Source organism: Phyllobates terribilis, unplaced genomic scaffold (genome assembly GCF_046119375.1).
Source record: "Phyllobates terribilis strain yellow unplaced genomic scaffold, ASM4611937v1 Scaffold_27__1_contigs__length_16484149, whole genome shotgun sequence".
In the NCBI taxonomy this organism is placed as follows: Eukaryota; Metazoa; Chordata; class Amphibia; order Anura; family Dendrobatidae; genus Phyllobates; species Phyllobates terribilis.
The window spans coordinates 5,480,920-5,494,778 of NW_027362787.1; the positions used below are offsets into that span (position 1 = coordinate 5,480,920).

At 43.5% G+C, this 13,859-nt stretch overlaps 8 non-coding genes across 8 annotated transcripts; all 8 read left to right on the forward strand.

Annotated features, from left to right (window-relative positions):
* The first annotated feature begins 761 nt into the window (after positions 1–761).
* Positions 762–952, forward strand: LOC141177840 (U2 spliceosomal RNA). Its single transcript, XR_012254377.1, has one exon. It is a non-coding gene; the product is annotated as a U2 spliceosomal RNA (small nuclear RNA).
* Positions 953–2,070: 1,118 nt separating this feature from the next.
* On the forward strand, positions 2,071–2,261 carry LOC141177852 (U2 spliceosomal RNA). Its single transcript, XR_012254388.1, has one exon. It is a non-coding gene; the product is annotated as a U2 spliceosomal RNA (small nuclear RNA).
* Positions 2,262–5,114: 2,853 nt separating this feature from the next.
* LOC141177761 (U2 spliceosomal RNA) lies at positions 5,115–5,300 on the forward strand. Its single transcript, XR_012254317.1, has one exon. It is a non-coding gene; the product is annotated as a U2 spliceosomal RNA (small nuclear RNA).
* Positions 5,301–8,150: 2,850 nt separating this feature from the next.
* On the forward strand, positions 8,151–8,336 carry LOC141177762 (U2 spliceosomal RNA). The gene has a single exon (XR_012254318.1). It is a non-coding gene; the product is annotated as a U2 spliceosomal RNA (small nuclear RNA).
* A 1,115-nt stretch (positions 8,337–9,451) lies between these two features.
* On the forward strand, positions 9,452–9,642 carry LOC141177864 (U2 spliceosomal RNA). Its single transcript, XR_012254393.1, has one exon. It is a non-coding gene; the product is annotated as a U2 spliceosomal RNA (small nuclear RNA).
* A 1,115-nt stretch (positions 9,643–10,757) lies between these two features.
* On the forward strand, positions 10,758–10,948 carry LOC141177876 (U2 spliceosomal RNA). Its single transcript, XR_012254404.1, has one exon. It is a non-coding gene; the product is annotated as a U2 spliceosomal RNA (small nuclear RNA).
* Positions 10,949–12,063: 1,115 nt separating this feature from the next.
* Positions 12,064–12,254, forward strand: LOC141177889 (U2 spliceosomal RNA). The gene has a single exon (XR_012254413.1). It is a non-coding gene; the product is annotated as a U2 spliceosomal RNA (small nuclear RNA).
* A 1,112-nt stretch (positions 12,255–13,366) lies between these two features.
* On the forward strand, positions 13,367–13,557 carry LOC141177351 (U2 spliceosomal RNA). Its single transcript, XR_012253953.1, has one exon. It is a non-coding gene; the product is annotated as a U2 spliceosomal RNA (small nuclear RNA).
* The last annotated feature ends 302 nt before the right edge of the window (positions 13,558–13,859 follow it).

Genomic DNA, 13,859 nt, shown 5'->3' on the forward strand with positions numbered 1-13,859 from the left:
ACACACCATCTATTTAGCAAATGCCCTTGTTATCAACAGCAGCCTTTTAAACTCACCTGAGCTAACAGGTATGTGCGCTGGTTACTCTGCTGCGCTTAAAATTTCTTTTTTGGTTTGCTACAATGCCTTTTCTGAAACGTTGTCTCCTTCTGCTGGAACACTGACTTCTTTCATTTAATGCCTGCAGACTATAAAAGAGAACCCAACCCAAAAAGTTTGGTTGATTAGTCTGTGGCATTCTGTTAAACTGTTGCTTATGGCGGTCTCTGTGAGCTTCTCAGCGACATTCAGCCAGCCAGGTATCCTGCCTGCAGTAGATGGAATGTGGCAATGGAACGCTGGCTGCGCGTGTCATAATAGGCTCTGAGCCTTTATATACCTGTGCACAGCAGCAGCCACCTTCAGTCTGCTGCTGGACAGCCAGCAGCAGCAGCAGGAGAGGTATGTAATCAGGAGCCCTCCTGCTAAGGGTAGACAGCTGCTCGTTCCACCCCACCCCCCCGCCTTAATTGGTTCTCCTCCCTTCCAACGGTGTTGAGGCGGGTGGGAACAGCAGGGGGTGAAGGTGCTGTGTTTAAAGAGGTGGAGTTATGCAGATCTAAAACGCGTGGATTGCAGCAGCAGCAAGCCGAAAAGTGCAGGCATGTAAGGGATCTAGAGGTTGACAACATGTCTTCTTAACGGGAGTCCAGGAGCTCATCTCCACAAATGGACTTTTCAGGATCCTTGGGTGGCTCCGTAGTTTGAAACCAATTCTGGTTATCGCTTCTCGGCCTTTTGGCTAAGATCAAGTGTAGTATCTGTTCTTATCAGTTTAATATCTGATACGTCCCCTATCTGGGGACCATATATTAAATGGATTTTTAGAACAGGGAGATGGAAAAAGAGCTTGCTCTGTCCACTCCACGCATTGACCTGGTATTGCAGTATCTCCAGGACCGGTGCACCCCTTCTTTAATGCAGTTTCTAAAATCAGAAAGAATTGAATTCAATGTTTTTTGTTCATTTTGCTTGTTTGTCGGATTTTGGGATGGACTCTTTGGCTTTGCTTTTCTTCTCCTCATTGGATTTTTCATGTTCAAAGTTGCAGAAGCCAGATTACAAGCTCATTTTGGTTCAACTTCAGCAACTGTGCATTGCATTGCCATGTAATGTGATGCAATGCTATCTTTCTAGCTCTCCCTTTTTACTTCCTTTTGGATAAACAGACATATTAGGCAAGCATTTTGGAGCTTTCACCTAAATAACTACAGGTGGTGAGATAAGCTGCACAATATAATTGACCTTTCAGTATATTGTTGCACACACACCATCTATTTAGCAAATGCCCTTGTTATCAACAGCAGCCTTTTAAACTCACCTGAGCTAACAGGTATGTGCGCTGGTTACTCTGCTGCGCTTAAAATTTCTTTTTTGGTTTGCTACACTGCCTTTTCTGAAACGTTGTCTCCTTCTGCTGGAACACTGACTTCTTTCATTTAATGCCTGCAGACTATAAAAGAGAACCCAACCCAAAAAGTTTGGTTGATTAGTCTGTGGCATTCTGTTAAACTGTTGCTTATGGCGGTCTCTGTGAGCTTCTCAGCGACATTCAGCCAGCCAGGTATCCTGCCTGCAGTAGATGGAATGTGGCAATGGAACGCTGGCTGCGCGTGTCATAATAGGCTCTGAGCCTTTATATACCTGTGCACAGCAGCAGCCACCTTCAGTCTGCTGCTGGACAGCCAGCAGCAGCAGCAGCAGCAGGAGAGGTATGTAATCAGGAGCCCTCCTGCTAAGGGTAGACAGCTGCTCGTTCCACCCCACCCCCCGCCTTAATTGGTTCTCCTCCCTTCCAACGGTGTTGAGGCGGGTGGGAACAGCAGGGGGTGAAGGTGCTGTGTTTAAAGAGGTGGAGTTATGCAGATCTAAAACGCGTGGATTGCAGCAGCAGCAAGCCGAAAAGTGCAGGCATGTAAGGGATCTAGAGGTTGACAACATGTCTTCTTAACGGGAGTCCAGGAGCTCATCTCCACAAATGGACTTTTCAGGATCCTTGGGTGGCTCCGTAGTTTGAAACCAATTCTGGTTATCGCTTCTCGGCCTTTTGGCTAAGATCAAGTGTAGTATCTGTTCTTATCAGTTTAATATCTGATACGTCCCCTATCTGGGGACCATATATTAAATGGATTTTTAGAACAGGGAGATGGAAAAAGAGCTTGCTCTGTCCACTCCACGCATTGACCTGGTATTGCAGTATCTCCAGGACCGGTGCACCCCTTCTTTAATGCAGTTTCTAAAATCAGAAAGAATTGAATTCAATGTTTTTTGTTCATTTTGCTTGTTTGTCGGATTTTGGGATGGACTCTTTGGCTTTGCTTTTCTTCTCCTCATTGGATTTTTCATGTTCAAAGTTGCAGAAGCCAGATTACAAGCTCATTTTGGTTCAACTTCAGCAACTGTGCATTGCATTGCCATGTAATGTGATGCAATGCTATCTTTCTAGCTCTCCCTTTTTACTTCCTTTTGGATAAACAGACATATTAGGCAAGCATTTTGGAGCTTTCACCTAAATAACTACAGGTGGTGAGATAAGCTGCACAATATAATTGACCTTTCAGTATATTGTTGCACACACACCATCTATTTAGCAAATGCCCTTGTTATCAACAGCAGCCTTTTAAACTCACCTGAGCTAACAGGTATGTGCGCTGGTTACTCTGCTGCGCTTAAAATTTCTTTTTTGGTTTGCTACAATGCCTTTTCTGAAACGTTGTCTCCTTCTGCTGGAACACTGACTTCTTTCATTTAATGCCTGCAGACTATAAAAGAGAACCCAACCCAAAAAGTTTGGTTGATTAGTCTGTGGCATTCTGTTAAACTGTTGCTTATGGCCGTCTCTGTGAGCTTCTCAGCGACATTCAGCCAGCCAGGTATCCTGCCTGCAGTAGATGGAATGTGGCAATGGAACGCTGGCTGCGCGTGTCATAATAGGCTCTGAGCCTTTATATACCTGTGCACAGCAGCAGCCACCTTCAGTCTGCTGCTGGACAGCCAGCAGCAGCAGCAGCAGGAGAGGTATGTAATCAGGAGCCCTCCTGCTAAGGGTAGACAGCTGCTCGTTCCACCCCACCCCCCGCCTTAATTGGTTCTCCTCCCTTCCAACGGTGTTGAGGCGGGTGGGAACAGCAGGGGGTGAAGGTGCTGTGTTTAAAGAGGTGGAGTTATGCAGATCTAAAACGCGTGGATTGCAGCAGCAGCAAGCCGAAAAGTGCAGGCATGTAAGGGATCTAGAGGTTGACAACATGTCTTCTTAACGGGAGTCCAGGAGCTCATCTCCACAAATGGACTTTTCAGGATCCTTGGGTGGCTCCGTAGTTTGAAACCAATTCTGGTTATCGCTTCTCGGCCTTTTGGCTAAGATCAAGTGCAGTGATCTAGCGGCTGCTGCCTTGGTCTTGGCTGAGAGGTGCTCGGGGTACCCGGCTCCTTGGCCTGGGGGGATCGCTCTGTTTTTCAGCAGGGCTTCACCTCCCTGCTGCTATTAGGGAGTCGGATTAGTCCCCGGGCAACGGGAGGCGATCATCTACCTGGCACTTCGGTGTTGAAGGTTTCTATTGAGAAGAGGAGAACCTGTTTGTGAAGAAGATGTCTGCAGCATCACATGAAGGAGAGGAAGATCATGTGCCTGAATTCGCTAAGGTGCAGAATTCTATTCGTTTGGTTGTTCAGGAGAACTTTCGAGATCAAAAGGATTTTAGGTATGTGATGAGTCAAGTTCTTGTGGATCTTTTTGGTTTGAAGACAGAAGAAGTGTTGGCGATAATGGACTACCCCAGGAGGGGTGTTTATGATATAGTTTTTGTTGACAAAGTTTTTTTTGAAGGATATCTAAGGAAAATGACTGCAAGCCAGGATAAAAGAATGGAGGGGATAAGTGTAATGCCACACTTCCCCGTTAGAGATAAATGGATCATTGTTAAAATGTACTCTCCATTGGTGGACGAAGAGGATGTTCTTACATTTTTGGAGTTTTTTTGTTTGTCAGTAACACCAAAAGGGAAGATTTATAATGAATTTGGTTTTTGGACTTCGAAGTGGAAATTTTTGGTCCGTTTCAAAGAAGATGAGCAGGGGACTGTGTTGCTTCCCCCAGCTAGGTTTAAGTTGGGTAATATAAATGGTGATATTTTTTTCAGTGGTATACCCACTTTTTGTCGAGTTTGTCGTCAATACGGGCATGGAAAGGAAAATTGTTCGGGTGGTGTATGTGGTTTTTGCAAAAAAGGTGATCATGAGTCAAAGGATTGTAAAGATCGGAGGAAGTGCAACTTGTGTCAGGAAGATACGCATGTTTTTAAGAATTGCCCAAAGAGGAAAAGAAATAAAGAGAAGGAGGTAGTGGTTAAAAAGGTTTTGGTAGAGAGAAAGGAGGAAAGTGTAGAAAAGGTGTTGGTGGTAAAGGGAAAAGAAAGCAAACCTGTAGGAGTGCAGAGGGAGATGGAGAAAACAAGAGTAGATTGGGGGGATAGGGTAGAGAGTGAAATGGGAGGTGTAAGTCAGGGAACTGGCCGTGGTAAGGTTAAAAAGCAAGAAAAGAGAAAGGAACAGGAAGTGGAGGTGGCAATGGAAGAAAATATAGTTGTTTTTCAACAACCTATGTTTATAAAGAATGCAGAATATTTTAACCGGTTGTACCGTAAGTTGTATGATGAGAAACGTTTGGACTATCTTATAGAGAATGTTAGGAAAGAACTAATAAGAGATAAAAATGTTTTTTGTGTGAAATATAGGATACCAGATGGTGTATCGAAACAAGTTTTTTCAGCATCAAGGGTTGAAGATTTGTCCCTTAAGGTTCTGAGTTGGGTTGGGGTTCATGCTTTTGATAATGGTTACAAGTATTTTACTTGATGTTATTACTGTTGTTAATACAGTTATAATTTAATTTTTATTTTTTTGGTATCCATTCAGGTTCTGAAACATTTCTTTCTTTGTAAGTATTGTTGTATTTTTGTAATTTTTTTTTCTGACATTAAAAGTACCAAAACCTGATGATGATTTAAGTTGGAGTCCACGTCTTGTCTCCCTTTGGGGAGAAGAGGACTGTGGAGTGGACTTTAATTTTAACCTGAATAGGTTTTAAAAAAAAAAAAAAAAAAAAAAAATCTGTTCTTATCAGTTTAATATCTGATACGTCCCCTATCTGGGGACCATATATTAAATGGATTTTTAGAACAGGGAGATGGAAAAAGAGCTTGCTCTGTCCACTCCACGCATTGACCTGGTATTGCAGTATCTCCAGGACCGGTGCACCCCTTCTTTAATGCAGTTTCTAAAATCAGAAAGAATTGAATTCAATGTTTTTTGTTCATTTTGCTTGTTTGTCGGATTTTGGGATGGACTCTTTGGCTTTGCTTTTCTTCTCCTCATTGGATTTTTCATGTTCAAAGTTGCAGAAGCCAGATTACAAGCTCATTTTGGTTCAACTTCAGCAACTGTGCATTGCATTGCCATGTAATGTGATGCAATGCTATCTTTCTAGCTCTCCCTTTTTACTTCCTTTTGGATAAACAGACATATTAGGCAAGCATTTTGGAGCTTTCACCTAAATAACTACAGGTGGTGAGATAAGCTGCACAATATAATTGACCTTTCAGTATATTGTTGCACACACACCATCTATTTAGCAAATGCCCTTGTTATCAACAGCAGCCTTTTAAACTCACCTGAGCTAACAGGTATGTGCGCTGGTTACTCTGCTGCGCTTAAAATTTCTTTTTTGGTTTGCTACAATGCCTTTTCTGAAACGTTGTCTCCTTCTGCTGGAACACTGACTTCTTTCATTTAATGCCTGCAGACTATAAAAGAGAACCCAACCCAAAAAGTTTGGTTGATTAGTCTGTGGCATTCTGTTAAACTGTTGCTTATGGCGGTCTCTGTGAGCTTCTCAGCGACATTCAGCCAGCCAGGTATCCTGCCTGCAGTAGATGGAATGTGGCAATGGAACGCTGGCTGCGCGTGTCATAATAGGCTCTGAGCCTTTATATACCTGTGCACAGCAGCAGCCACCTTCAGTCTGCTGCTGGACAGCCAGCAGCAGCAGCAGGAGAGGTATGTAATCAGGAGCCCTCCTGCTAAGGGTAGACAGCTGCTCGTTCCACCCCACCCCCCGCCTTAATTGGTTCTCCTCCCTTCCAACGGTGTTGAGGCGGGTGGGAACAGCAGGGGGTGAAGGTGCTGTGTTTAAAGAGGTGGAGTTATGCAGATCTAAAACGCGTGGATTGCAGCAGCAGCAAGCCGAAAAGTGCAGGCATGTAAGGGATCTAGAGGTTGACAACATGTCTTCTTAACGGGAGTCCAGGAGCTCATCTCCACAAATGGACTTTTCAGGATCCTTGGGTGGCTCCGTAGTTTGAAACCAATTCTGGTTATCGCTTCTCGGCCTTTTGGCTAAGATCAAGTGCAGTGATCTAGCGGCTGCTGCCTTGGTCTTGGCTGAGAGGTGCTCGGGGTACCCGGCTCCTTGGCCTGGAGGGATCGCTCTGTTTTTCAGCAGGGCTTCACCTCCCTGCTGCTATTAGGGAGTCGGATTAGTCCCCGGGCAACGGGAGGCGATCATCTACCTGGCACTTCGGTGTTGAAGGTTTCTATTGAGAAGAGGAGAACCTGTTTGTGAAGAAGATGTCTGCAGCATCACATGAAGGAGAGGAAGATCATGTGCCTGAATTCGCTAAGGTGCAGAATTCTATTCGTTTGGTTGTTCAGGAGAACTTTCGAGATCAAAAGGATTTTAGGTATGTGATGAGTCAAGTTCTTGTGGATCTTTTTGGTTTGAAGACAGAAGAAGTGTTGGCGATAATGGACTACCCCAGGAGGGGTGTTTATGATATAGTTTTTGTTGACAAAGTTTTTTTTGAAGGATATCTAAGGAAAATGACTGCAAGCCAGGATAAAAGAATGGAGGGGATAAGTGTAATGCCACACTTCCCCGTTAGAGATAAATGGATCATTGTTAAAATGTACTCTCCATTGGTGGACGAAGAGGATGTTCTTACATTTTTGGAGTTTTTTTGTTTGTCAGTAACACCAAAAGGGAAGATTTATAATGAATTTGGTTTTTGGACTTCGAAGTGGAAATTTTTGGTCCGTTTCAAAGAAGATGAGCAGGGGACTGTGTTGCTTCCCCCAGCTAGGTTTAAGTTGGGTAATATAAATGGTGATATTTTTTTCAGTGGTATACCCACTTTTTGTCGAGTTTGTCGTCAATACGGGCATGGAAAGGAAAATTGTTCGGGTGGTGTATGTGGTTTTTGCAAAAAAGGTGATCATGAGTCAAAGGATTGTAAAGATCGGAGGAAGTGCAACTTGTGTCAGGAAGATACGCATGTTTTTAAGAATTGCCCAAAGAGGAAAAGAAATAAAGAGAAGGAGGTAGTGGTTAAAAAGGTTTTGGTAGAGAGAAAGGAGGAAAGTGTAGAAAAGGTGTTGGTGGTAAAGGGAAAAGAAAGCAAACCTGTAGGAGTGCAGAGGGAGATGGAGAAAACAAGAGTAGATTGGGGGGATAGGGTAGAGAGTGAAATGGGAGGTGTAAGTCAGGGAACTGGCCGTGGTAAGGTTAAAAAGCAAGAAAAGAGAAAGGAACAGGAAGTGGAGGTGGCAATGGAAGAAAATATAGTTGTTTTTCAACAACCTATGTTTATAAAGAATGCAGAATATTTTAACCGGTTGTACCGTAAGTTGTATGATGAGAAACGTTTGGACTATCTTATAGAGAATGTTAGGAAAGAACTAATAAGAGATAAAAATGTTTTTTGTGTGAAATATAGGATACCAGATGGTGTATCGAAACAAGTTTTTTCAGCATCAAGGGTTGAAGATTTGTCCCTTAAGGTTCTGAGTTGGGTTGGGGTTCATGCTTTTGATAATGGTTACAAGTATTTTACTTGATGTTATTACTGTTGTTAATACAGTTATAATTTAATTTTTATTTTTTTGGTATCCATTCAGGTTCTGAAACATTTCTTTCTTTGTAAGTATTGTTGTATTTTTGTAATTTTTTTTTCTGACATTAAAAGTACCAAAACCTGATGATGATTTAAGTTGGAGTCCACGTCTTGTCTCCCTTTGGGGAGAAGAGGACTGTGGAGTGGACTTTAATTTTAACCTGAATAGGTTTTAAAAAAAAAAAAAAAAAAAAAAAATCTGTTCTTATCAGTTTAATATCTGATACGTCCCCTATCTGGGGACCATATATTAAATGGATTTTTAGAACAGGGAGATGGAAAAAGAGCTTGCTCTGTCCACTCCACGCATTGACCTGGTATTGCAGTATCTCCAGGACCGGTGCACCCCTTCTTTAATGCAGTTTCTAAAATCAGAAAGAATTGAATTCAATGTTTTTTGTTCATTTTGCTTGTTTGTCGGATTTTGGGATGGACTCTTTGGCTTTGCTTTTCTTCTCCTCATTGGATTTTTCATGTTCAAAGTTGCAGAAGCCAGATTACAAGCTCATTTTGGTTCAACTTCAGCAACTGTGCATTGCATTGCCATGTAATGTGATGCAATGCTATCTTTCTAGCTCTCCCTTTTTACTTCCTTTTGGATAAACAGACATATTAGGCAAGCATTTTGGAGCTTTCACCTAAATAACTACAGGTGGTGAGATAAGCTGCACAATATAATTGACCTTTCAGTATATTGTTGCACACACACCATCTATTTAGCAAATGCCCTTGTTATCAACAGCAGCCTTTTAAACTCACCTGAGCTAACAGGTATGTGCGCTGGTTACTCTGCTGCGCTTAAAATTTCTTTTTTGGTTTGCTACAATGCCTTTTCTGAAACGTTGTCTCCTTCTGCTGGAACACTGACTTCTTTCATTTAATGCCTGCAGACTATAAAAGAGAACCCAACCCAAAAAGTTTGGTTGATTAGTCTGTGGCATTCTGTTAAACTGTTGCTTATGGCGGTCTCTGTGAGCTTCTCAGCGACATTCAGCCAGCCAGGTATCCTGCCTGCAGTAGATGGAATGTGGCAATGGAACGCTGGCTGCGCGTGTCATAATAGGCTCTGAGCCTTTATATACCTGTGCACAGCAGCAGCCACCTTCAGTCTGCTGCTGGACAGCCAGCAGCAGCAGCAGCAGGAGAGGTATGTAATCAGGAGCCCTCCTGCTAAGGGTAGACAGCTGCTCGTTCCACCCCACCCCCCGCCTTAATTGGTTCTCCTCCCTTCCAACGGTGTTGAGGCGGGTGGGAACAGCAGGGGGTGAAGGTGCTGTGTTTAAAGAGGTGGAGTTATGCAGATCTAAAACGCGTGGATTGCAGCAGCAGCAAGCCGAAAAGTGCAGGCATGTAAGGGATCTAGAGGTTGACAACATGTCTTCTTAACGGGAGTCCAGGAGCTCATCTCCACAAATGGACTTTTCAGGATCCTTGGGTGGCTCCGTAGTTTGAAACCAATTCTGGTTATCGCTTCTCGGCCTTTTGGCTAAGATCAAGTGTAGTATCTGTTCTTATCAGTTTAATATCTGATACGTCCCCTATCTGGGGACCATATATTAAATGGATTTTTAGAACAGGGAGATGGAAAAAGAGCTTGCTCTGTCCACTCCACGCATTGACCTGGTATTGCAGTATCTCCAGGACCGGTGCACCCCTTCTTTAATGCAGTTTCTAAAATCAGAAAGAATTGAATTCAATGTTTTTTGTTCATTTTGCTTGTTTGTCGGATTTTGGGATGGACTCTTTGGCTTTGCTTTTCTTCTCCTCATTGGATTTTTCATGTTCAAAGTTGCAGAAGCCAGATTACAAGCTCATTTTGGTTCAACTTCAGCAACTGTGCATTGCATTGCCATGTAATGTGATGCAATGCTATCTTTCTAGCTCTCCCTTTTTACTTCCTTTTGGATAAACAGACATATTAGGCAAGCATTTTGGAGCTTTCACCTAAATAACTACAGGTGGTGAGATAAGCTGCACAATATAATTGACCTTTCAGTATATTGTTGCACACACACCATCTATTTAGCAAATGCCCTTGTTATCAACAGCAGCCTTTTAAACTCACCTGAGCTAACAGGTATGTGCGCTGGTTACTCTGCTGCGCTTAAAATTTCTTTTTTGGTTTGCTACAATGCCTTTTCTGAAACGTTGTCTCCTTCTGCTGGAACACTGACTTCTTTCATTTAATGCCTGCAGACTATAAAAGAGAACCCAACCCAAAAAGTTTGGTTGATTAGTCTGTGGCATTCTGTTAAACTGTTGCTTATGGCGGTCTCTGTGAGCTTCTCAGCGACATTCAGCCAGCCAGGTATCCTGCCTGCAGTAGATGGAATGTGGCAATGGAACGCTGGCTGCGCGTGTCATAATAGGCTCTGAGCCTTTATATACCTGTGCACAGCAGCAGCCACCTTCAGTCTGCTGCTGGACAGCCAGCAGCAGCAGCAGCAGGAGAGGTATGTAATCAGGAGCCCTCCTGCTAAGGGTAGACAGCTGCTCGTTCCACCCCACCCCCCGCCTTAATTGGTTCTCCTCCCTTCCAACGGTGTTGAGGCGGGTGGGAACAGCAGGGGGTGAAGGTGCTGTGTTTAAAGAGGTGGAGTTATGCAGATCTAAAACGTGTGGATTGCAGCAGCAGCAAGCCGAAAAGTGCAGGCATGTAAGGGATCTAGAGGTTGACAACATGTCTTCTTAACGGGAGTCCAGGAGCTCATCTCCACAAATGGACTTTTCAGGATCCTTGGGTGGCTCCGTAGTTTGAAACCAATTCTGGTTATCGCTTCTCGGCCTTTTGGCTAAGATCAAGTGTAGTATCTGTTCTTATCAGTTTAATATCTGATACGTCCCCTATCTGGGGACCATATATTAAATGGATTTTTAGAACAGGGAGATGGAAAAAGAGCTTGCTCTGTCCACTCCACGCATTGACCTGGTATTGCAGTATCTCCAGGACCGGTGCACCCCTTCTTTAATGCAGTTTCTAAAATCAGAAAGAATTGAATTCAATGTTTTTTGTTCATTTTGCTTGTTTGTCGGATTTTGGGATGGACTCTTTGGCTTTGCTTTTCTTCTCCTCATTGGATTTTTCATGTTCAAAGTTGCAGAAGCCAGATTACAAGCTCATTTTGGTTCAACTTCAGCAACTGTGCATTGCATTGCCATGTAATGTGATGCAATGCTATCTTTCTAGCTCTCCCTTTTTACTTCCTTTTGGATAAACAGACATATTAGGCAAGCATTTTGGAGCTTTCACCTAAATAACTACAGGTGGTGAGATAAGCTGCACAATATAATTGACCTTTCAGTATATTGTTGCACACACACCATCTATTTAGCAAATGCCCTTGTTATCAACAGCAGCCTTTTAAACTCACCTGAGCTAACAGGTATGTGCGCTGGTTACTCTGCTGCGCTTAAAATTTCTTTTTTGGTTTGCTACAATGCCTTTTCTGAAACGTTGTCTCCTTCTGCTGGAACACTGACTTCTTTCATTTAATGCCTGCAGACTATAAAAGAGAACCCAACCCAAAAAGTTTGGTTGATTAGTCTGTGGCATTCTGTTAAACTGTTGCTTATGGCCGTCTCTGTGAGCTTCTCAGCGACATTCAGCCAGCCAGGTATCCTGCCTGCAGTAGATGGAATGTGGCAATGGAACGCTGGCTGCGCGTGTCATAATAGGCTCTGAGCCTTTATATACCTGTGCACAGCAGCAGCCACCTTCAGTCTGCTGCTGGACAGCCAGCAGCAGCAGCAGCAGGAGAGGTATGTAATCAGGAGCCCTCCTGCTAAGGGTAGACAGCTGCTCGTTCCACCCCACCCCCCGCCTTAATTGGTTCTCCTCCCTTCCAACGGTGTTGAGGCGGGTGGGAACAGCAGGGGGTGAAGGTGCTGTGTTTTAAGAGGTGGAGTTATGCAGATCTAAAACGCGTGGATTGCAGCAGCAGCAAGCCGAAAAGTGCAGGCATGTAAGGGATCTAGAGGTTGACAACATGTCTTCTTAACGGGAGTCCAGGAGCTCATCTCCACAAATGGACTTTTCAGGATCCTTGGGTGGCTCCGTAGTTTGAAACCAATTCTGGTTATCGCTTCTCGGCCTTTTGGCTAAGATCAAGTGTAGTATCTGTTCTTATCAGTTTAATATCTGATACGTCCCCTATCTGGGGACCATATATTAAATGGATTTTTAGAACAGGGAGATGGAAAAAGAGCTTGCTCTGTCCACTCCACGCATTGACCTGGTATTGCAGTATCTCCAGGACCGGTGCACCCCTTCTTTAATGCAGTTTCTAAAATCAGAAAGAATTGAATTCAATGTTTTTTGTTCATTTTGCTTGTTTGTTGGATTTTGGGATGGACTCTTTGGCTTTGCTTTTCTTCTCCTCATTGGATTTTTCATGTTCAAAGTTGCAGAAGCCAGATTACAAGCTCATTTTGGTTCAACTTCAGCAACTGTGCATTGCATTGCCATGTAATGTGATGCAATGCTATCTTTCTAGCTCTCCCTTTTTACTTCCTTTTGGATAAACAGACATATTAGGCAAGCATTTTGGAGCTTTCACCTAAATAACTACAGGTGGTGAGATAAGCTGCACAATATAATTGACCTTTCAGTATATTGTTGCACACACACCATCTATTTAGCAAATGCCCTTGTTATCAACAGCAGCCTTTTAAACTCACCTGAGCTAACAGGTATGTGCGCTGGTTACTCTGCTGCGCTTAAAATTTCTTTTTTGGTTTGCTACAATGCCTTTTCTGAAACGTTGTCTCCTTCTGCTGGAACACTGACTTCTTTCATTTAATGCCTGCAGACTATAAAAGAGAACCCAACCCAAAAAGTTTGGTTGATTAGTCTGTGGCATTCTGTTAAACTGTTGCTTATGGCGGTCTCTGTGAGCTTCTCAGCGACATTCAGCCAGCCAGGTATCCTGCCTGCAGTAGATGGAATGTGGCAATGGAACGCTGGCTGCGCGTGTCATAATAGGCTCTGAGCCTTTATATACCTGTGCACAGCAGCAGCCACCTTCAGTCTGCTGCTGGACAGCCAGCAGCAGCAGCAGGAGAGGTATGTAATCAGGAGCCCTCCTGCTAAGGGTAGACAGCTGCTCGTTCCACCCCACCCCCCGCCTAAATTGGTTCTCCTCCCTTCCAATGGTGTTGAGGCGGGTGGGAACAGCAGGGGGTGAAGGTGCTGTGTTTAAAGAGGTGGAGTTATGCAGATCTAAAACGCGTGGATTGCAGCAGCAGCAAGCCGAAAAGTGCAGGCATGTAAGGGATCTAGAGGTTGACAACATGTCTTCTTAACGGGAGTCCAGGAGCTCATCTCCACAAATGGACTTTTCAGGATCCTTGGGTGGCTCCGTAGTTTGAAACCAATTCTGGTTATCGCTTCTCGGCCTTTTGGCTAAGATCAAGTGTAGTATCTGTTCTTATCAGTTTAATATCTGATACGTCCCCTATCTGGGGACCATATATTAAATGGATTTTTAGAACAGGGAGATGGAAAAAGAGCTTGCTCTGTCCACTCCACACATTGACCTGGTATTGCAGTATCTCCAGGACCGGTGTACCCCTTCTTTAATGCAGTTTCTAAAATCAGAAAGAATTGAATTCAATGTTTTTTGTTCATTTTGCTTGTTTGTCGGATTTTGGGATGGACTCTTTGGCTTTGCTTTTCTTCTCCTCATTGGATTTTTCATGTTCAATGTTGCAGAAGCCAGATTACAAGCTCATTTTGGTTCAACTTCAGCAACTGTGCATTGCATTGCCATGTAATGTGATGCAATGCTATCTTTCTAGCTCTCCCTTTTTACTTCCTTTTGGATAAACAGACATATTAGGCAAGCATTTTGGAGCTTTCACCTAAATAACTACAGG